We start from the raw sequence: 22,474 nt of genomic DNA on the forward strand, positions 1-22,474 counted from the left end.
TTATTCAAGGCCTCCCCGTGCTACGATTAACATCATCACACAGAGTAATGATCCCTGTAAATCAGACCAGCATGTTTGAGCCCCTAATAACAACCCCACTTCGGACCTGGGCTTTTCATCAGGACATAAAACCATTCTACTGTGCGCCTTTTGGAACAGTAAATAAGTGGAAGCACTAGGTGTTAGTGAATCATATGTGAAAGTGAATTAACAAAACCTACTAGTTGTCATAGATTTTGGACTCACTCCCCAGTTGAAGTCATTTAAAACACTGGGCGGCTCCTGATTTAGACTAAGGGGTCGTGTATGCTGTAGACTAAAGACTGAGGAGTCCAGTAGGCTGAAGACTAAGGGGTCGTGTAGGCTGGAGATTGAAGACTGAGGGGTCGAGTAGATTGAAGACTGAGGGGTGGGGTAGGCTGGAGACTGAAGACTGAGGGTTTGGGGAGACTGGAGACTGAGGGGTAGTGTAGGCTGGAGACTGAAGACTGAGGGGTAGTGTAGGCTGGAGACTGAAGACTAAGGGGTGTGGTAGGCTGAAAACTGAGGACTCTGGTAGGCTGCACACTAAAGGTTGAGGGGTCGGGTAGGCTGAAAATGGCTCGGGTAGGCTGGAGACTGAAGACAGAGGTCGGGTAGTTTGGAGACTAAAGACTTAGGGGTCACGTAGGTTGGAGACTAAAGACTGAGGGGTCGGGTAAACTAGAGAATCTACGCGAACTCAAGAGTGTACACTCCCCACTTGAGAACATAACGTGGTCACAAACGGTTAGGTTAAATTAGGTCACCTCCAGAATGATTAGCTTGAGTGTTATGATATCACATTTCAGGGAACTCTTGTGCCATAGAGTGGTGGCTACGGTTTTACATGTTGGCCGTAAGCAAACATTTGAGCAAGGTAAACTTGTGATAGTCACAGGGCATCAATTTGTCTCAATTCAGAAGGTGTGGTGACCGCGTCGCATCTGCCACCAGTTAGGCGTATAATGCCTAAGTCGCTCCTGCAATAATTTACTGCTCAGAGGTTTCTGTGTACTGTGAATGTGAACAATCGTGTGATTAAAGAACAACTCTTTGAAATGATTGCTGCAATTAACCAGCATGTCATTGAAGATCCCTCTTTTGTGTGAATTAGTAACAAAGGGGATAATACATGATATGGTTCCAATCGCGTCACCACTTGGCTTCGTCCGTTGATAAACCCAGAACCGACAAGTATCATGAAGCCAAGCTGGATGTTGATAATCCCAGAACTGACAAGTATCATGAAGTCAAGCTGGACGTTGATAATCCCAGAACCGACAAGTGTCAAGAAGCCAAATTGGACTTTTATAAACCCAGAACCGACAAGTATCATGAAGCCAAGCTGGACGTTGATAATCCCAGAATTGACAAGTATCCTGAAGCCATATTGGACGTTTATAAACCCAGAACCGACAAGTATCCTGAAGCTAAATTGGATGTTGATAATCCCAGAACCGACAAGTATCATGAAGCCAAGATGGACGTTATAAACCCAGAACCGACAAGTATCCTGAAGCTAAATTGGATGTTGATAATCCCAGAACCGACAAGTATCATGAAGCCAAGATGGACGTTATAAACCCAGAACCGACAAGTATCCTTAAACCAAACTGGACGTTGATAATCCCAGAACTGGCAAGTATCATGAAGTCAAGATGGACGTTGATAATCCCAGAACCAACACCTATCATGAAGTCAAGTTGGACGTTAATAATCCCAGAACCGACACGTACCATGAAGCCAAGATGGACGTTTATAAACCCAGAACCGACAAGTTTCATGATGCCAAGCTGGACGATGATAATACCGGAACCGACAAGTATCATGCAGCCAAGCTGGGCGATGATAATCCCAGAAACGAAAAGTATCAAGAAACCAAACTGGACGTTGATAATCCCATAACCAACAGAAGCCAAATTGGACGATTATAAACCCAAAACCGACAAGTATCATGAAGCCAAACTGGACATTGATAATCCCAGAACCGACAAGTATCATGAAGCCAAGCTGGACGTAGATAATCCCTGAACCGACAAGTATCATGCAGCCAAACTGGGCGATGATAATCCCAGAAACGAAAAGTATCAAGAAACCAAACTGGACGTTGATAATCCCATAACCAACAGAAGCCAAATTGGACGTTTATAAACCCAGAACCGACAAGTATCATGAAGCCAAGGTGGACATTGACAATCCCAGAATTGACAAGTATCATGAAGCCACGATGGACGTTTATAATTACCATAACCGACAAGTATCATGAAGCCAAGATGGACGTTTATAAACCCAGATCCAACAAGTATCATGAAGCCAAACTGGACGTTGATAATCACAGAACCGACAAGTATCCTGAAGCCAAGCTGGACGTTGATAATCCCGGAACCGACAAGTATCATGAAGCCAAGCTGGACGTTGATAATCCCTGAACCGACAAGTATCATGAAGCCAAACTGGACGTTTATAGTCCCAGAACCGACAAGTATCATGAAGCCAAGCTGGACGTTCATAATCCCAGAACCGACAAGTATCATGAAGCCAAACTGGATGTTGATAATCCCCAAACCGACAAGTATCATGAAGCCAAGATGGGCGTTGATAATCCCAGAACCGACAAATATCATGAAGCCAAGCTGGACGTTGATAATCCCAGAACCGACAAGTATCCTGAAGCCCAGCTGGACGATCTTGCAGCATTAAATGTCATTTGTTGCACTGGTCAATGTGCCTAGAGAGACTGTGAAAGGAATCCATGTGTGGACAGATAAGACCTCCCCATTCGGATGTCAAATCCAGAACTTTATTTTTAAAGAAAACATATTAGGGTCGTGTAGAATTGAAAGTCTCTAGTGCATCATCATATGACATTCTGATCCTTATTAGGATCCTCCTCCCCTTCCATACCCATTCCGAACGTCCAGCTCCACCAGAATCTCTTCCCACTCAAGTTGCCTTCCGCCCTACTTTCCACTGACCTCACTAGCTCCTTCCCTAACATATCCATTCCGAGCGGGCAGCTCCAGTATCCAGAATCTCTTCCCGCTGAACTCATGCAGTCTCCACCCGCCCTACTTTCCCCTGACTTCACTAGCTCTCTCTCGCCCCAGGAACCCGGGGGCCGTGCCTCCCAATCCCATCCACACTCCTCACTGGAAGGCCGCCTTAAAGAGATAACACGCTGCCTACAACAACTTAAGACAGAGGTCCGCAGACTACTACACATCACTAAGGCCTTGTCTGCAAACTCCAGTCCAAGCTGCACTACCACGAAAAATCACCATTTCCGCTCGCTCCCTGATCGCGGGCTTTCCGGTCTCCCTCCCTACCTTGATGCACGGAGGTTACCGTCTCATGTCTTCCACATACCTCATAGGTGGGCCTCCGCTCTGCTCCCTAATGACCCTGAGCGCCCTTCCAGATGCAGAGCCTCTCTGTCCAATACAGATAATCATTCTCTCCTACTTTCCTATGTTCCAGCTCACCCACCCTCCATAGCAAACTTGCAACAAATTGAATCCATCCTCACGGATCCCTTCAGGGAACCTAGGCCTAACACCAGAACCTTAAATGAGAACAACCTCACGCGAGTCACCACCAAGCTTCCCACTCCAACAGACACCATCATTAGTCTCAAATGTGTGCTCCTAAATTGTAGATCGGCAGATAAACACGCTGCGGACATTGCCGACCTCACCCTGGCGCAGGATCTTGACTTTGTAATGCAGACGCAAACCTGGCTTAATGACTCAGCTACCCCCTTCCTGGACCTCTTAATACCTCCCAACTACGATATCAGTAGGTTGGACAGATCCTCAGGGCAAGGTGGAGGCATTGCATGTTTACATCAGAGTAATCTTACAGTGAAGGTACTACAGGCCGACCTTCTGCCGTCCTGTGAATACCTATGCATCGAAGTGACTGGGAGCAACAATCACCCCTGCAAACTGCACACATTTTACCACCCCCCTCGCGACAACCTTCCCTTCACAGAACAGATCATGGACATTATTTCATCCAACGTAGACTTCCACGGCTCCCAAATCTTCCTGGGAGACTTCAACCTCCATTGGAATGATGTAAACAATGGGGTGGTTAATAGACTTAAATCCTTCCTTCTTGACCTCAACCTAATCCAAATCTGTGACAGGCCCATGAATATCAGAGAAGCTACCCTAGATCTCGTCATTGGTAAGCCCAACTCTATCCTCCTGGATTCTTTCTTGCCGTGTGATTGGGCAGATCACTATTGCATCACCTTCCGTATCCTGGATTTGGTAAGAACAAGTAAAGCCCAGTCCAAGAACCCAAAACAGTTGAAAAGATGCCTATAGAACATCAACCTGCATGATCTGACTGCTCTCTGTGATAACATTCTGCCCTCACCACCGTACATGCCGGATGTCCACAAACTTACGGCCCATTATAATCACGCAATGCTGAATGTCCTAGACTCGGCCGCTCCACTTCAGCTCAAAAGAATCTCCTCTAAACTCTCCAAACCATGGTTTACCGATAGTCTTAATTCGGAAAGAAGAAACCTAAGGCTTGCTGAAAGGATGTGGCGGTCCAATCCATCCCTTGAGCATCTCTGTGAGAAGTTGGCCTGATATATGATGCTCACTAGTTCTAGTGATCACCTTGTATCAGTCCAAACAACCCTTATGGTGATTGGTTGTAAGTCAACCTTATAGACCAGCTATCCTAATGGTAGCATGGACAAAGCAGTCTTAGGCTAAACTCTTTTGGCATGTGAAGCCAGCTGTTTTACCACAATATAACCCCTTGAATACCAGATGAAAGGACACCACACAGGATGTTATGAAAATAAACAGTATATTTATTAATAACAACACCTCTGAACTCTTTATGAGGTCAGAGGGCTAAGCACATGACAATCTCTTACGAAAAATACTACAAGTTGCACAAAATTACAATGTTGCCCTAGGGGCACGACAAACCATATTCTAAGTAAGTGGAATGTGAGAGTCGATAAAAGGAATGGAGCTGTCCAGAGGCTGTAGGATCGATGGGACCACGCTACCCTAACTCTAGGTAAGTAATAGGATGCCCACGGAACGCGTGTGCAGAGTGTGAACTCACACGCGAGATGCGTAACAACGTCTATGGACAGTACAGTTCAAGTTAAAGGTGAGTACGGACAATCCTGACTAGGTAGGACTAAAACGACTGTGGAACTGGACACTAGGACAGTTAAACTACCCTTGAGCACCGAAATGCTCTTGTTACCTCACCCACGGGCCGCGGGTGCATAGGTGTCAAAGTGCGTTGGGTTCTTGCGTTGAAGTCAATGGAGCCTGAAAGAAAAGATGCGGCAGGCGACCAGGAGGAAGATGTCCGGTGCAATCCAAGGCTGGATTGTTGAAGAAGGAGACCTGAAAGCAGAGGGGACAATGGGGCATATTACCAACGTTAAGCGATATTTATTGCTAACGATGCTTAGCAACGAATTTTTTAACGCTAAGCATCGGCAGAAATTATCGCAGATAAACCTTGCTTTTATCAAGGTTTATCGCAAATGCGATAAAAAACAGCCGCAATGCATGAATATCGCTGCAAAGTCAGCGATATTCATGCATTACCGAGCTAATGCTCTTAGCCATGTTATCCACCTCCCATTGGATAACATGGTGAAGAACTGCTCAGGGCTGGTGTTAGCTTTTGGAGATATTCCTGCTAAGCGCGAATATCTCCAAAAGTTGGTAATAGGAGATAGCAATGTTAGCGACTGTTTCCAGTCGCTAACATCTTGGCACGCCCACTTTGCATATCATTAGTGATAAATATCACTGACATGCAAAGTGGGGCCCAAGATGGTCGCTATCTCCTACTAGCTGTCGCTAACTGGTGTTAGCGACAGCTAGGTAATAGGGAGATAATTTTATCTCCGCTTTCTTGGCTTTTAAAGCCAAAAAAGCGGAGATAAACCCCCTTGATAATATGCCCCAATGTTCTCAGTCACTAGCCAGTGACTGGAGTGGAACCAGGAAGGAACCAGGGGGCATATTATCAAGGGGCTTTATCTCCGCTTTTTTGGCTTTAAAAGCCAAGAAAGCGGAGATAAAATTATCTCCCTATTACCAAGCTGTCGCTAACACCAGTTAGCGACAGCTAATAGGAGATAGTGACCATCTTGGGCCCCGCTTTGCATGTCAGTGATATTTATCACTAATGACATGCAAAGTGGGCGTGCCAAGATGTTAGCGACTGAAAACAGTCGCTAACATCGCTATCTCCTATTACCAACTTTTGGAGATATTCGCGCTAAGCGCGAATATCTCCAAAAGCTAACACTTGCCCAGGAGCAGTTCTTAGCCATGTTATCCAATGGGAGGTGGATAACATGGCTAAGAGCATTTGCTCGATAATGCATGAATATCGCTGACTTTTCAGCGATATTCATGCATTGCGGCCGTTTTTTATCGCATTTGCGATAAACCTTGCTAATAGCAAGGTTTATCTGCGATAAAAATCGCCGATTTGCGGCGATACTTTTTGTCTCTAAATAAGTTAGAGACAAAAATTATCTCTATTGGTTGGTAATATGCCCCCAGATGTCGTCGTCGCGATCAGGTGAAGAGTGGACGCTTGACTCTGCAGCCATGTGGACCAGGAGGTGTCTTCGACGACCAGGATGGAGGCACGAGCTGTCCCACGCAGGCTCTCGCTGTCGGCGGTGTCGGATCCGGGATTGGACTCAACAGGCCTTGGCAAAGGCAACCCACGCGGTGAGTGAAGAAAGCGTCTGGTGCGGACTAGGAGAGTCCGGGGTGCCCCTCTTTTGGAAGGGAGCAAGGGCCAGTCTGGAGCAACCAGACCAGCAGCAAAGATTCAAAGGTTCGTCGTCTAGGAGGCCACTAGCCAGCCGGCAAGTGACCAGACAACGCGTCGAGCAGCAACAAAGCAGAAGGGCCCCACGCAGATCTCGTGGATGCTGGAGGGCTGATCTTCGGTGCAGGGGCTGCTCGGGGCTGGGGCGTCTCAGTCCCCAAAGCACTTGGTCGTGTTTACCTCGGGAGTTGTGCTGGAAGCGAAGTGCAGGTTCGTTCAAGATGGCCGGTCCCACGTGTCTCGTCGCACCCACGGGTCTCAGCTTTGCTGCAGATGTAGGTAGAGGTCGGAGAGGTCTGGGAATCCGGGTCTCGTCGGGCTCTGAAGTCTGGATCCTCGAAGGAAGACGACACAGTGAAGCCGCTGGATGCTTGATGGTGCCTGCAGTTGCAGGGTGGACACTCCTTGTCCACAAGGGAGATTCCTCAGTCTTCTGTGGAGCAGAACGTCGAAGGCCAGAGTTTCTTCTTGTTGAATAGTTCAGGATAATCTAATTTGGAATGGGACCAGCTCCTACCTTTATTCTCCTAAAGGGGGCTGCACTACTGACTAGGTCCCTCCCCTGGGTGGGACCAGGAAGGGGGGTGGCTACACCCCCTATCCTTTGTCCGGTTTCCCGCCAGAGCTGGGGCTGGGATGCCCCAGCAACTGGTTTGAACCGTGTATGCACAGGGCACCTTGTGTGCCCCAGGCATGTCTCATTCCTTTCAGGCCTCCCTACCTCAATACACAAAATCCTGTCTGGGGTGGTGCTAGCACCTCCCAAGGCAGGAAACCCTTTGTCCAAGCCATCCTCGCTGGAAGGACTCCCAGCAGCAGGAGGTCAGACTTGTGTCTGTGGTGGCAGCATCCATTTTGTGATGCTGAGGCTCGAGTTAACTTTAACCGGGGTTCACAGTTACATACATGTCGTGTCCCTCTAGAAGGGTGGAATGCTACCCCCGTCGCCAGAATTGGCGAGGGGGTAGTATTCCAAATCGTATGACACCTTACTCGACATGTTTTGATAATGTTATACCAGAGTTAGCATTTAACTGCGAGGTTGATAATGCACTTAAGAGTATATGGTATAGCGTTATCATGGAACAGCTATTAGGACTTGGTTCCGCAAGCTGCAAACGGTCTCAGCTCATGCCAGAGCACCATCTCACATAATTCCAAGCACTCTACCTTCAGGATTGATACGGCCTTCCATAGGAGTGACTGACAGGAATATATGTGTCCATTTTAGGGTTAGATATAGGTATACTATATCTACAGCAAAGGGTGTTTACACCACCTTGCCCCAGCTGTCATGCAGCCAGTTGTGTCAGATGTAGATGGCCAGCCAGGGGTGGCATAATACATGCTTCAGCCCCTGGTAGGCCCTGGGTACACCTATGCCCTGAGTACAGGGACTGATAAGGTGGCCCAGTACCAATTGGTAAATGCACCTAAAGTACATGGTTGTCAATTTAGAGAGAGAACAGCTAGGCTGTGGGTCTGATTAGCAGGCCCACAGCCAGGGAAAGTCGTAAACCAGTGAAGCAAAAAGCAAAAATCTGGGGTGACCATAGGATTGCAGACCCCACTCTCCTACATAACCCCCCCCCCCAAACTTAGGGACATTAAACTAACCTTGACCAGGTGAGTCTTCCTGTTCTAAGTGGAAATACCTGGAGAGACCATCTGCATTGCCATGGTCAGTCCCTGGTCTGTGCTCCACCGTAAAGTCCATCCCCTGTAGGGAAATGGACCACCTAAGAAGTTTGGGGTTTTCACCCTTCATCTGATTTAGCCATAAGAGGGGCTTATGGTCGGTCTGAATCTTGAAGTGAGTTCCAAACAAGTATGGCCTCAACTTCTTCAGGGCCCAAACCACAGCAAAGGCCTCCCTCTCAATAGCTGACCAACGTTTCTCTCTAGGGGTCAGCCTTCTGCTTATAAAAGCAATGGGCTGGTCATGACCATCAATATTCTGTTGAGAAAGAACAGCTCCCACACCCAACTCAGATGCATCTGTTTGGACAATGAAGGTTTTGGAGTAGTCAGGACTGTTGAGAATAGGTGCAGTACACATGGCCTGCTTTAGGTCATCAAATGCCTTCTGACAGCTAACTGTCCACTGAACTTTCTTTGGCATTTTCTTGCTTGTCAAGTCATTAAGTGGTGTCACTATGGACCCATAATTTTTGACAAACTTCCTATAGTAACCAGACAGGCCCAAGAAAGCTCTGACCTGTGTCTGGGTGGTTGGAGGAGCCCAGTCCTTTATGGCCTGTATCTTGCTCTCCAATGGTTGAACCTGGCCTCCACCTACAAGGTGGCCCAGGTACACAACCTGACTCTGCCCTATCTGGCACTTAGTAGCCTTGATAGTGAGGCCTGCCTTTTGCAGGGCCTCCAAAACTTTCCTCAGGTGGATCAGGTGATCCTCCCAGGTGGAGCTAAAGACAGCAATATCATCTAGATATGCTGCACAGAAGTCATCCAACCCAGTGAGAACTTGGTTCACCAACCTTTGAAAAGTGGCAGGTGCATTTTTCAAACCAAAGGGCATCACCACAAATTGGTAATGACCTCCTGGGGTAGAAAATGCTGTTTTGGCCTTGGCATCCTCAGCTAACCTGATCTGCCAATAACCAGCTGTTAGGTCAAATGTACTTAAGAAAGTTGCAGAAGCCAACTTGTCTATCAGTTCATCTGCCCTAGGTATTGGATGGGCATCTGTCTTAGTGACAGCATTGAGACCCCTGTAGTCTACACAAAACCTCATCTCTCTCTCTTACCATCCTGGGTGTGAGGTTTAGGCACTAGAACTACAGGACTAGCCCAAGGGCTCTCTGAGGGTTCAATGACTCCCAATTCCAACATCTTTTGGACATCTTTCTTTATGCAGTCCCTGACGTGGTCAGGTTGCCTGTAGATTTTACTCTTGACAGGCAGACTGTCACCAGTATCCACCTCATGGGTGTACCAGTTTGTCTGACTGGGGGTCAGTGAAAACATTTGCCTGAAGGATTGAAGAACCTGTTTACAATCCTCTTGTTGATGGGCAGAGAGGCTGTCAGAAAAGACTACACCATCTACTGACCCATCATCAGGGTTCTGAGTGAGCAGGTCTGGGAGAGGGTCACTCTCTTTCTCCTGCCCCTCATCTGTGGCCATGAGCAAGCCCATGTCCTCCCTGTTGACAAATGCTTTGAGCCTGTTTACATGGAGCACCCTGTGGGGGCTCCTGGGAGTTCCCATGTCCACCAAGTAGGTGACTTCTCCCTTTGCTCAATGATGGTGTGGGGTCCAGACCATTTATCTTGGAGAGCTGCTGGGGCCACTGGCTCCAACACCCACACCTTCTGTCCTGCATGGTAAACAGTTAGGACAGCCTTTTGGTCATGCCAAGCTTTTTGAAGTTCCTGGCTGGCCTCAAGGTTTTTAGATGCCTTCTCCATGTACTCTGCCATCCTGGAGCAGAGACCAAGTACATAGTCCACTATGTCAAGCTTAGGCTTTTTGAGAGGTAACTCCCATCCTTCCTTTACAAGACATAGGGGTCCTCTTACAGGATGCCCAAACAGAAGCTCAAAAGGGCTGTAACCAACCCCCTTCTGTGGGACCTCTCTGTAAGCAAACAGGAGGCAGGGTAAAAGGATGTCCCATCTTCGCCTGAGCTTTTCAGGTAACCCTTTTATCATCCCTTTGAGGGTCTTGTTGAATCTCTCAACAAGCCCATTGCATTGTGGGTGATAGGGTGTGGTAAATTTGTAATTTACACCACACTCCTTCCACATAGCAGTCAAGTATCCTGACATGAAGTTTGCACCTTTGTCAGAGACAACCTCCTTAGGAAACCCCACTCTGGAGAAAACTCCAAGTAGGGCCCTGGCCACAACAGGAGCTGTAGTGGTCCTAAGGGGAATAGCTTCTGGATACCTGGTGGCATGATCCACTACCACCAGTATAAATCTGTGCCCAGATGCTGTTGGGGGGTCCATTGGTCCAACAATGTCAATCCCCACTCTTTCAAAGGGAACCCCCACCACAGGTAGTGGTATGAGGGGGGCCTTTGTTGTGCCACCTGATTTGCCACTGGCTTGGCAGGTGACACAGGAGCGACAAAACTCTTTAGTGTCTTCAGACATATGAGGCCAGTGAAAGTGTGGGGCAAGCCTGTCCCAAGTCTTGTTCTGGCCTAAGTGACCTGCAAGGGGAATCTCATGGGCTAAGGTGAGAAGGAAACCTCTAAGAGACAAGGGGATGACCAGCCTCCTGGTAGCACCAGGCTTGGGGTCTCTTGCCTCAGAGTATAGGAGTCCTTCCTCCCCATATCACTTATGGGCACCTGTAGCATTCCCTGCAGCCTCAGCAGTAGCCTGCTGTCTGAGGGGTTCAAGAGAGGAACAATCTAATTGGGCCTGCCTCAAGTCTGCCCTGGAAGGCCGCCCTGTCCCAAGAAACTCAACCTGTTCAGGCTCAAGCTCTTCTAGGACAGTTCCTTCTGGGGTCTCTGGGTCAGCCTCCTGAGAGGGCTGATCCTCAACCTGAGGCAGGGGGGAAGGCTCTGCCTTAACCCTACCATCCCATCTCTTGGGTAGTGTCTGGTCCATTCTTCCAGGATCCAGCACTTGTTCAGCTGGGCATTTCTTGGCCTGTGACCTAGTCACAGCAAGGACATGTGAGGAGAGACCTAGCATTTCTACATGAGTCCTGTACTCCACATCTGACCACAGTGAGGATTCCAAATCATTGCCCAAAAGACAATCTACTGGGAGGTCTGAACTAACTACAACCTTTTTGAGGCCAGTTACCCCTCCCCAGGAGAAATTAACAATTGCCATACTGTGATTGGTAGTGACATTGCTAGCATTGGTCACTAGGTAGTCTGAACCTAGCATGATCTGGTCAGGGTCCACAAATGTTGGTGTCACCATGGTGACACTGGCACATGTGTCCCTGTAGGCCCGAGCCATTTTTCCATTGATTAAAGGCGTTTGTCTGTATTTGCCCAGAGTACTAGGACTTACAGTAGGGGTCATATCCATGTCCCCAGTACAAACAAGAACTGCCTGAGTAGGAATTCTAACTAAGTCAGAACCCACCTCAGTTCTCAGGGTTAACCCAACTATAGCCTTGTGAGGTACACTACCACTACTAACTGTACTAGGGGGTGGAGGTGTCTTAGGGACAGTAGTGGTAGGAGTTTGGCCTTTCTTGGTGCACTCACTAAACCAGTGAGTTTTACTTTTACAGTATTGGCACCATGGTTTCTTAGGACCATCATTCTTCTTCTTTTGGGAAGTTTGGGACCCACCCTCCTTAGGTTGTTGGGGCCCTGTTGAAGACTTCTGGTCATTTTGCTTATTCTCATTACCCTTCTGGTCTGCTTTCTTCTGGCCACCACCCTGGTTCTGGTTCTGTTGCTTGACCCTTGTCCTGACTCATCTGTCTGCCTTCTTTCCCAATTCTTGGGGAGAGGTCAGATCTGAGTCAATCAGGTGCTGATGCAACAACTGGTTCTGACCATTATTAAGATTTGCTCTCTCATAATTAGATTATACAATCCTGTGTAATCAGTAACTTTACTTCCCAGTAACCAGCCCTCCAGAGCCTTAGTGGCACAATCCACAAAGTCAGTCCAATCTTGAGCCTGAGTTTTCTGGGTATCCCTGAACATCAACCTGTACTGTTCAGTGGTTAAGCCAAACCCATCAATCAGAGCAGTTTTCAAGACTTGGTAATCATTTGCATCCTCATCTCTAACAGTGAGGTGCTTGTCTCTACCTTTACCTTCAAAGGAGAGCCACAATATAGCTGCCCACTGACTCTGGGGTACCTGCTGTACTTTGCAGGCTCTCTCCAAAGCAGTTATCCACTTGTGGATATCATCTCCTGTCTTATAGGGGGGCACTATTTTACTCCGGTGTCTATTATCAAAACTCCTGTCTCTATCCCTAGGGATAGTGCTGCCGCCAGTGGGGACTACCCCACTCAACTGTTGCTCTCTAGCAAAGGCAAGCTTCTCTTTGGCAAGGGCAAGTTCTTCCCTCTGGATCCTCAGATTAGCCTGCTTCATCCTTGCTTCATGCTCTCTCCTCTGAGGGGAAGTCATTCTCCTCTGAGCAGAGCCATGAGAGTGCACAGATCTATTGGAGTCCTTAGAATGAGATCTATCTCTCCTAACTCCAAAGTTAGGCCTGCTCAGTGTCAGTACTGGGGGTCCCCCAGATCCTTCCCTATGTAGGTCTAAGTTGGCCCTTGTGAGTCTGCTGACTAGCTCAGGACCTTTGTCTGCCTCATCCCCAGATGGTTCTTCTTCTTCCTCCTACTCTTCTACATTCTCTGTTTCAGGGAGGTCTGGATATCCAAGAGTACCTTCTAAGGCTGGCATGCTCCCATCTGTGTTAGCAGCCCTTCTGGCATCATATGTCTCTAAGAGACCTAACAGAAAAGGAGTGGTAGGGTTAGAACCCTGTTTCAATTTCCTGGAGGTACACAATTGTCTCCTCTCCTGGAAACTGAGTGCTGCATATCTGGAAAGGACCCGTGGAGGGTCACTAACCACTTGGGGAGTCTCTGAAGTCTCTCCATGGGTAGACATGCTTTCTAGTGAGGTGTAAGTGGTGCACTTACCTACACTATGGGTTTCCTACTGATCCCTTGCTAAGAGTTGTAGTCAGGGTGTGCTAGGCCCTTTCTACTACAACAGCTGGTTCAGTAGAACTCAGAGTATTTCTAAGCTTGTTATATGTACCTAGAGTACCTTATGTGATCTTTCAAATGATATTTCAAGATTATACGTGGTAAAAACAACAGCAAGCTCAAATCCCCACCGCTGCACACCAATGTGAGAAGTTGGCCTGATATATGCTGCTCACTAGTTCTAGTGATCACCTTGTATCAGTAAACAACAACCCTTATGGTGATTGGTTGTAAGTCAACCTTATAGACCAGCTATCCTAATGGTAGCATGGACAAAGCAGTCTTAGGCTAAACTCTTTTGGCATGTGAAGCCAGCTGTTTTACCACAATATAACCCCTTGAATGCCAGATGAAAGGACACCACACAGGTTTTTATGAAAATAAACAGTATATTTATTAATAACAACACCTCTGAACTCTTTATGAGGTCAGAGGGCTAAGCACATGACAATCTCTTACGAAAAATACTACAAGTTGCACAAAATTACAATGGTGCCCTAGGGGCACGACAAACCATATACTAAGTAAGTGGAATGTGAGAGTCGATAAAAGGAATGGAGCTGTCCAGAGGCTGTAGGATCGATGGGACCACGCTATACTAACTTCAGGTAAGTAATAGGAGGCCCACGGAACGCGTGTGCAGAGTGTGAACTCACACGCCAGATGCGTAACAACGTTTATGGACAGTAGAGTTCAAGTTAAAGGTGAGTACGGACAATCCTGACTAGGTAGGACAAAAACGACTGTGGAACTGGACACTAGGACAGTTAAACTACCCTTGAGCACCGAAATGCTCTTGTTACCTCACCCACGGGCCGCGGGTGCATAGGTGTCAAAGTGCGTTGGGTTCTCGCGTTGAAGTCAATGGAGCCTGAAAGAAAAGATGCTGCAGGCGACCAGGAGGAAGATGTCCGGTGCAATCCAAGGGTGGATTGTTGAAGAATGAGACCTGAAAGCAGAGGGGACAATGTTCACAGTCACTAGCCAGTGACTGGAGTGGAACCAGGAAGGAACCAGATGTCGTCGTCGTGATCAGGTGAAGAGTGGACGCTTGACTCTGCAGCCACGTGGACCAGGAGGTGTCTTCGATGACCAGGATGGAGGCACGAGCTGAAGTCTGGATCCTCGAAGGAAGACGACAAAGTGAAGCCGCTGGACGCTCTATGGTGCCTGCAGTTGCAGGGTGGACACTCCTTGTCCACAAGGGAGATTCTTCAGTCTTCTGTGGAGCAGAACGTCGAAGGCCAGAGTTTCTTCTTGTTGAACAGTTCAGGATAATCTAATTTGGAATGGGACCCGCTCCTACCTTTATTCTCCTAAAGGGGGCTGCACTACTGACTAGGTCCCTCCCCTGGGTGGGACCAGGAAGGGGGGTGGCTACACCCCCTATCCTTTGTCTGGTTTCCCGCCAGAGCTGGGGCTGGGATACCCCAGCAACTGGTTTGAACCGGTGTATGCACAGGGCACCTTGTGTGCCCCAGGCATGTCTCATTCCTTTCAGGCCTCCCTACCTCAATACACAAAATCCTGTCTGGGGTGGTGCTAGCACCTCCCAAGGCAGGAAACCCTTTGTCCAAGCCATCCTCGCTGGAAGGACTCCCAGCAGCAGGAGGTCAGACTTGTGTCTGTGGTGGCAGCATCCATTTTGTGATGCTGAGGCTCGAGTTAACTTTAATCGGGGTTCACAGTTACATACATGTCGTGTCCCTCTAGAAGGTGGAATGCTACCCCTGTCGCCAGAATTGGCGAGGGGGTAGTATTCCAATTCGTATGACACCTAACTCGACATGTTTTGATAATGTTATACCAGAGTTAGCATTTAACCGCGAGGTTGATAATGCACTTAAGAGTGTATGGTATAGCGTTATCATGGAACAGCTATTAGGACTTGGTTCCGCAAGCTGCAAACGGGCTCAGCTCATGCCAGAGCACCATCTCACATAATTCCAAGCACTCTGCCTTCAGGATTGATAAGGCCTTCCATAGGAGTGACTGATAGGAATATATGTGTCCATTTTAGGGTTAGATATAGGTATACTATATCTACAGCAAAGGGTGTTTACACCACCTTGCCCCAGCTGTCATGCAGCCAGTTGTGTCGGATTTAGATGGCCAGCCAGGGGTGGCATAATACATGCTTCAGCCCCTGGTAGGCCCTGGGTACACCTATGCCCTGAGTACAGGGACTGATAAGGTGGCCCAGTACCAATTGGTAAATGCACCTAAAGTACATGGTTGTCAATTTAGAGAGAGAACAGCTAGGCTGTGGGTCTGATTAGCAGGCCCACAGCCAGGGAAAGTCGTAAACCAGTGAAGCAAAAAGCAAAAATCTGGGGTGACCCTAGGATTGCAGACCCCACTCTCCTACAATCTCTACCACCTAAGATCCCTGAGAAGCACCTAAAATAAACGCATCAGATGCTCGAAGGCCACCTTTTTCAGATCTCAGTTAGACCAAGTAAAAAAAGTGCAAAAAAACTGTTCAAACTCATCAAGTCCCAAGCCAATAGTCACCCGAACGCCGCATCACTGGGTCAAGGGACATTGCCCAACTGAGAAGAATTAGCACAAATGTCTTCACAGATAAGACCACTAAGATTGAAACTGAACTACGATCGGCCTGTAACCACCTGTCGATCAGTCCACCAACCCCCTTATGCCCACCTGGTAGGGATTTCATGGTCCCGGCGCAATCACACCTCCTAAAAAACAATGCCTCCTGGTGTCTCATCCAAACCTTGGATGAAGGCGCTGTACGCAAAACACTGTCAACTCTGAAACCTTCCAACCACTACAATGACCTGTTGCCATCGAACCTTTTCCCGGAAGTTAGATCCTCCCTACTAACATTGTGCACTACGATAGTCAATGCATCACTGCGGCAAGGTGCAATTCCAGATTGCCTAAAAATGGGTTGCCACTCCGATTTTAAAGAAACCTACTGCGGATACTTTGGACCTTCATAACTTCCACCCAATCTCCAACATCCCCAACTTAGCAAAGCTCCTGGAGAAATGTGTGCTTGCCCAACTCTGCAACCATAGCGACCATTTCCAACTCCTGGACCAATGCCAATCTGGTTTCCGCTCGTGCCCTAACGCACATTGTTGATGACGCGTTAAGAATGTTGGACCTCAATGAATCATGCCTACTGATCCTTCTTGACCTTTCATCAGCATTTGACACTGTCAAACATGATACTCTAATTGACCTCCTGGAACACAGGATGGGGCTGTCTGGGCCTGTGCTTAACTGGGTCTCTTCGTTCCTCCTGAATAGATCCCAACGCTTCAAGGTGAACCAATCCCTGTCCCATCCTGCACCGGTTTAGCTGGGGGTTCCCCAAGGTTCAGCACTCTCTCCTACTCTCTTTAACTTGTTCATGGAGCCTCTAACAGAAATGCTGAAAGCAACCAGCGTTCACTATCACATGTATGCGGACGATACTCAACTTAACCTGAAGATCGCCTCCCCTGAAGACATTCAGTCCCTCAACTCAGTCCTGCTGGAAACTCAAAGCTGGCTGACACATAAACACCTGAAACTAAATGCTCTAAAAACTGAATTCCTCCTTATCTCACCCCATAAGCAATCACTGGATATGAACAATGGTTGAATCAGCTTACGGCTCTTTACTGCAGACCTTACCTCATGGACTCGGCATCCTCGCTTGATATCATACTAAACAAGAGTCTGAACATGCGAAAACACATCAGTTCACTCACCAAAGGTGCGAACTTCCAACTCAGCATCCTTAGGAAGCTCAAACCCTATCTCCCTGCTCATGGCCTAAAGGTTGCAGTGCAAGCATTAGTGATCGCAAAGCTGGACTATGGCAGTGCTACGCTGTGTGGCTTGCCCAGAGTGCAAACGGCTCCCCTTAGGGTGACCTTCAGTGCTGCGACCAGGCTCGTAACGGGCACAAAAAAATTCAACCACATCTCTCCGAACCTGCTAGTTCTGAAATGGCTCTCTTATGAAGCTCGGATAGAGCTGAAAATTGCATGCATGACCCACAAAGCCATCCACCTCAAGAGCCCGATGTACCTCACTCAGAAACTGGAGCTCTCATGTGGTTCAAGAGCCTCTAGAAGTGCCAGCACCCTCTTACTCAAACCACACAAATTCAAGGGAAAAATACCTATAATCGAACATTTTCAGGTCTGGCGCCATGGATCTGGAACTCTCTTCCCCCCGAAGTCAGGGTGATCCCTTCTTCTGCCCTCTTCAAATCAGAAGTTATAGAGCTCTTGATGAAGAAATATCTGCCTCAGTCTTCCTTTCCCACTTGACTCCTGGGCCATTCGACGCTGGTTCGTGTCCTAGATGCTAGGCTCTTGAGAATGTTGGACATTCTAAGTCTATGTACTTGTTGATATGTTGATCATTTGTGTTTGCATGTACTCGTCCTACTGCACTATCTGTAAAGCTCTCTGATACCCTCGGTGGTCATGTCCGCGCTATATAAAACTTTCAAATAATTTCACGATTCTGGTTGAGGCAGCATATTTTACTATGAAGGAGACCCGCACCACAGGCTCCCTGACTGACGCTCCACATGATTTCGGGTGTTGTTCACTAACGGAGTGCTAGACTGCGCTTGGGGTCCCATGGCCAGGCCAGGAGCCGACTAATGGCTGGCTACAAATTATTTGTTCGATCTCATTACCCAGTTCCGTGAGCTCACAGTCTAAAAGGGTTTCTGTGGTTCCAGGACAATAGAAATACTTCTCACAAGTTTTGCTTAGTTGCCTGTGAGTTGCCAAGACCCCTGGCCACTGGACATGGCAGGTTGGAACAAAGAACTTGGGCCCAATTTACTAACATTTTGCATCCTGGTTGCGCCACTTTTTCGGCACAGACATGATGCAAAATGCTAGGCAACATTTAGAAAACCACACAAGGGACAATTTGTGTCGCCTTGCGTGACATGGAAAAACAAATGTAGCACAGTGTTGGGTAGGCATTACATGGGTGGAGCCCGGGCGTCATACATCCACACGTGTATTGTGATACAAACCCAGATTTACTAAAGGCAGTAAACCTAGGATTGCGCAAAAATGAGGCTCCTACCAGAGAGAGGCGTAAAAAGGAGAAATATGTTCATTTCTTCCTGTTACTTCTTTCCGTGCAGCACACATAGAAAGATAAATATGCCGCTGAGGATTGTTTTTGTGCAGGGAAGGATCCCTTTGCAGCCTGAGTGCAATCAGCTCTTTAGGAAACTGCATACTGAGACCACACCTCAGGAGCACCAGGGTAGACGGTCGTCTCTTCTTATTCCGGAGAAGCTTAGTCGCAGTTCCCAGTGATGGGGGAAAGATTGCAGTTCAGTTCATCTTCAGTCTTCACGCTGAGGGGCTCTGGCTGCACAAGGTGCAGTGTCAGACCTCTTGATGCAGCCAATGATTACAAAGTACATTTCCATTAGATGTGATTCAGCTCTGTGGTAACCAACTACCAATGAGAACGGTCACTTTTATTTTCTAGACTGGAGCCGGATGTTCTCTGTCCAATCAGGAGCTGCTGCTGGGTCCTGGTGTCTTGGGCAGAGCAGGGCACAAAATACTAGTAAATGGATTGATGCTCCAGCTCTTTGTGTAGGTGGGCAGCTTCGGCAAGCCCTTAGCTACAGGTTTTTGTTTAAGTGCAGCTAACCTGCTTGAACACCCTTGTCCACCTCTGCTTCTGTCAGTGCAATCACAGACCTGCTAAAACATACAGGGGCTCATGTATGAGCCTTTGCGTCACTTTTGCGCCGCCGATGTGTCACGTTTTGTGACGCACCAGCAGGGTAAAAAATGCGCCATGTTGCGTCATATTTACAAAGTGACGCATCCTGATAGATGCGTCACTTTGTAAACCCCTGCGCCACAATATACCTGCGCAAGGTATAATGTATGCAGGGTTGGCTTCTTGATGCGAGTAAGCCTCGTAGAAGTGACGCGGTGAAATCTATGGGATTTCCTGCGTAACTTCTAGGACGCAAATGCGTCAGTATCTTACGTCTGCCTCACAGCAGACTGGCGCAGGCACATTTGAAATGGGACTGCCCATTTGAAATGACCCATTGATGGAGTTGCGGCACTTTCATGAGACACTCCAGCAAAGCGTCATTTTTGCGCCTACAGATACGTCAGAAATACTGTCGTATCTGTAACTCCTTGCAACATGATGCGTCATACTGTAAATATGCGTCACTTTTCATAAATGAGGCCCACAATGTCCACTTCTGCTTCTGTCAGCCCAACCTCTAACAACCTGGAACACACTTGCCCACCTCTGCTTCTGTCAGTCCAGTTGCTGACCTGCTGGAACACCCCTTGTCCACCTCTGTTTCCGTCAGCTCAGCCGCTGGCCACCTTGAACTCACCTAGTCCAGGAAGGTACTTCCAGATCCACACGGACCCCATGACCACCTTAAGAGGCACCTCGTCTACAGACCACCCGGACCCCGCCCCTAATTCTGCAACTCCATCGCCGACTTCATCAGCATGCACGCACCTCCACCAACTACATCCTCCTTGGCGACCTGAACTACCACCTGGAAAACAACAATGACAGCAACTCATCCACACTGATCGACAACCTCGCCACCCTCGGGCTAACACAGATCGTCACGACACCCGCCCACATCGCCGGCCACACGCTCAATGCCATCTTCACCTCCAGCCCCCACATTGCCTTCAGCCACGCCTCCGAACTCACCTGGACCGACCACCACTGCGTCCACTTCAGCTTCCAGAAACCCGTCTCACATCGCCGCACCCCACAGATCCCTAGACGCCGCTGGGGCAAAGTCACCAAGGATCTACTACAAGCTCACCTCGCACTCAACCCCCCGACCAACCCCACCGACCCCGAGGAGGGGGCCCACGCCCTTAGACACTGGATGGAAGACTGCGCCAACGCCTTAGCCCCTTTGAGACAACATAACAATAGGGACACCAGCCAGCGTGCCAGCTGGTTCACCCCAGAACTCCTTGCCTCCAAGCGCGCCTGTCGGAGACTGGAGAACACCTGGCGCGACGAGAAAACGCCCGATAGCCACGCAGCCCTCAAGGACGCCATCCGCAACCACCACCACCTCATCAGGACCACCAAGAAGGCCTCCTTCAAGGACCGCCTCGACAACAACACACACAACAGCAAGGAGCTCTTCGACATCGTGAAGGAACTCTCAAACCCTGGCTCCTGCACCAACGACATCCCACCATCGCAAGCCCTCTGCGACGCCCTCGCTGCATTTTTCCACACCAAGATCACCGACATCCACGACAGCCTCAATCCCCGAACTCGACCCAACAACCCCACCGCACTGCTACCACCAACCGACCACGACCACCTCACCGCATGGACCAACATGACCACCGAAGACACCGTAACAACCATGAGCACCATCCACTCCGGCGCCCCATCCGACCCTCTTCCCCACCACATCATCAACAAGGCCGACAGCTCCATTGCACCCCACCTGCGCAACATCATCAAACTCTCATTCGAGACCGCAACCTTCCCTGCGGGCTGGAAGCACGCCGAATCAATGCCCTACTCAAGAAACCCAAGGCCGATCCGAGCAACCTCAAAAACTTCCGGCCCATCTCCCTGCTCCCGTTCCCGGCGAAGGTCATCGAAAGGATCGTCAGCACCCAGCTCACCCGCTACCTGGAAGAGAACAAGATCCTCGACTCCTCCCAGTCAGGTTTCCGCAAGAACTACAGCACCTAGACTGCTCTCATCGCCGCCACAGACATCAGAATCCTACTCGACTGCGGCGAGACAGCAGCCCTCATCCTCCTGGACCTCTCCGACGCCTTCGACATCGTCTGCCATCACACGCTACGCACACACCTCTATGACGCAGGGATCCGTGACAAGGCCCTGGACTGGCTCACCTCCTTCCTCTCTGACAGAACCCAAAGAGTCCGCCTCCCCCCGTACCACTCTGGAGTCACCAAGACCATCTGCGGCGTACCGCAAGGATCATCACTCAGCCCGACGCTCTTCAACATCTACATGGCTCCACTCGCATGCATCGCCAGACTCCACGACCTCAACATAATCTCGTATGCCGACGACACCCAGCTGATCCTCTCCCTCACCAAGGACCGCCAAAACCAACCTCCACCGTGGCATGAAGGCTGTCGCCAGCTGGATGGAAGACAGCCGACTCAAACTGAACACGGACAAGACAGAGGTCCTCCTCCTCGGACCCATCCCCTCCGCCTGGGACGACACCTGGTGGCCCTCCGCTCTGGGCACCGCCCCGACGCCAAATCAACGCAGTCTCCTCAACCTGCTTTTACACCCTCCGCATGCTCCGCAAGATCTACAGATGGATCCCTACAGACACACGGAAAACCGTCACCCATGCCCTCCTCAGCAGCAGACTCGACTACGGAAATGCCCTCTACGCCGGAGCCCCGTCCATGCTCATCAGCAGACTACAGAGAATCCAGAACGCCTCGGCACGCCTGGTCCTCGACGTTCCCCACTGAGACCACATCACCCCCCACCTGAGAGACCTGCACTGGCTCCCCGTCAACAAAAGAATCACCTTCAAACTCCTGACCCACGCACACAAAGCACTACACAACACCGGCCCAGAATACCTCAACAGCCGACTGTCATTCTACGTACCCAACAGAGAACTCCGCTCCGCCGACCTCTCACTGGCCACAGTCCCTCACATCCACAGAACCACCTCCGGGGGAAGATCCTTCTCCCACCTAGCCGCCAAGACATAGAACCTACGACGAACAGAAGACCCACAGACCTTCAGGAGTCTACTCAAGACCTGGCTCTTCGACCGCTAGCTGCGGCCACCCTCCCCCAGCGCCTTGTGACCCTCGCGGGTGTGTAGTGCGCTCTAGAAATTTCCTGATTGATTGAAGGTAACAAAAATGATGATGTTCTCATTAGCTTC

The sequence above is a fragment of the Lissotriton helveticus genome, chromosome 2_2, assembly GCF_964261635.1.
Source record: "Lissotriton helveticus chromosome 2_2, aLisHel1.1, whole genome shotgun sequence".
NCBI classification, from domain to species: domain Eukaryota; kingdom Metazoa; phylum Chordata; class Amphibia; order Caudata; family Salamandridae; genus Lissotriton; species Lissotriton helveticus.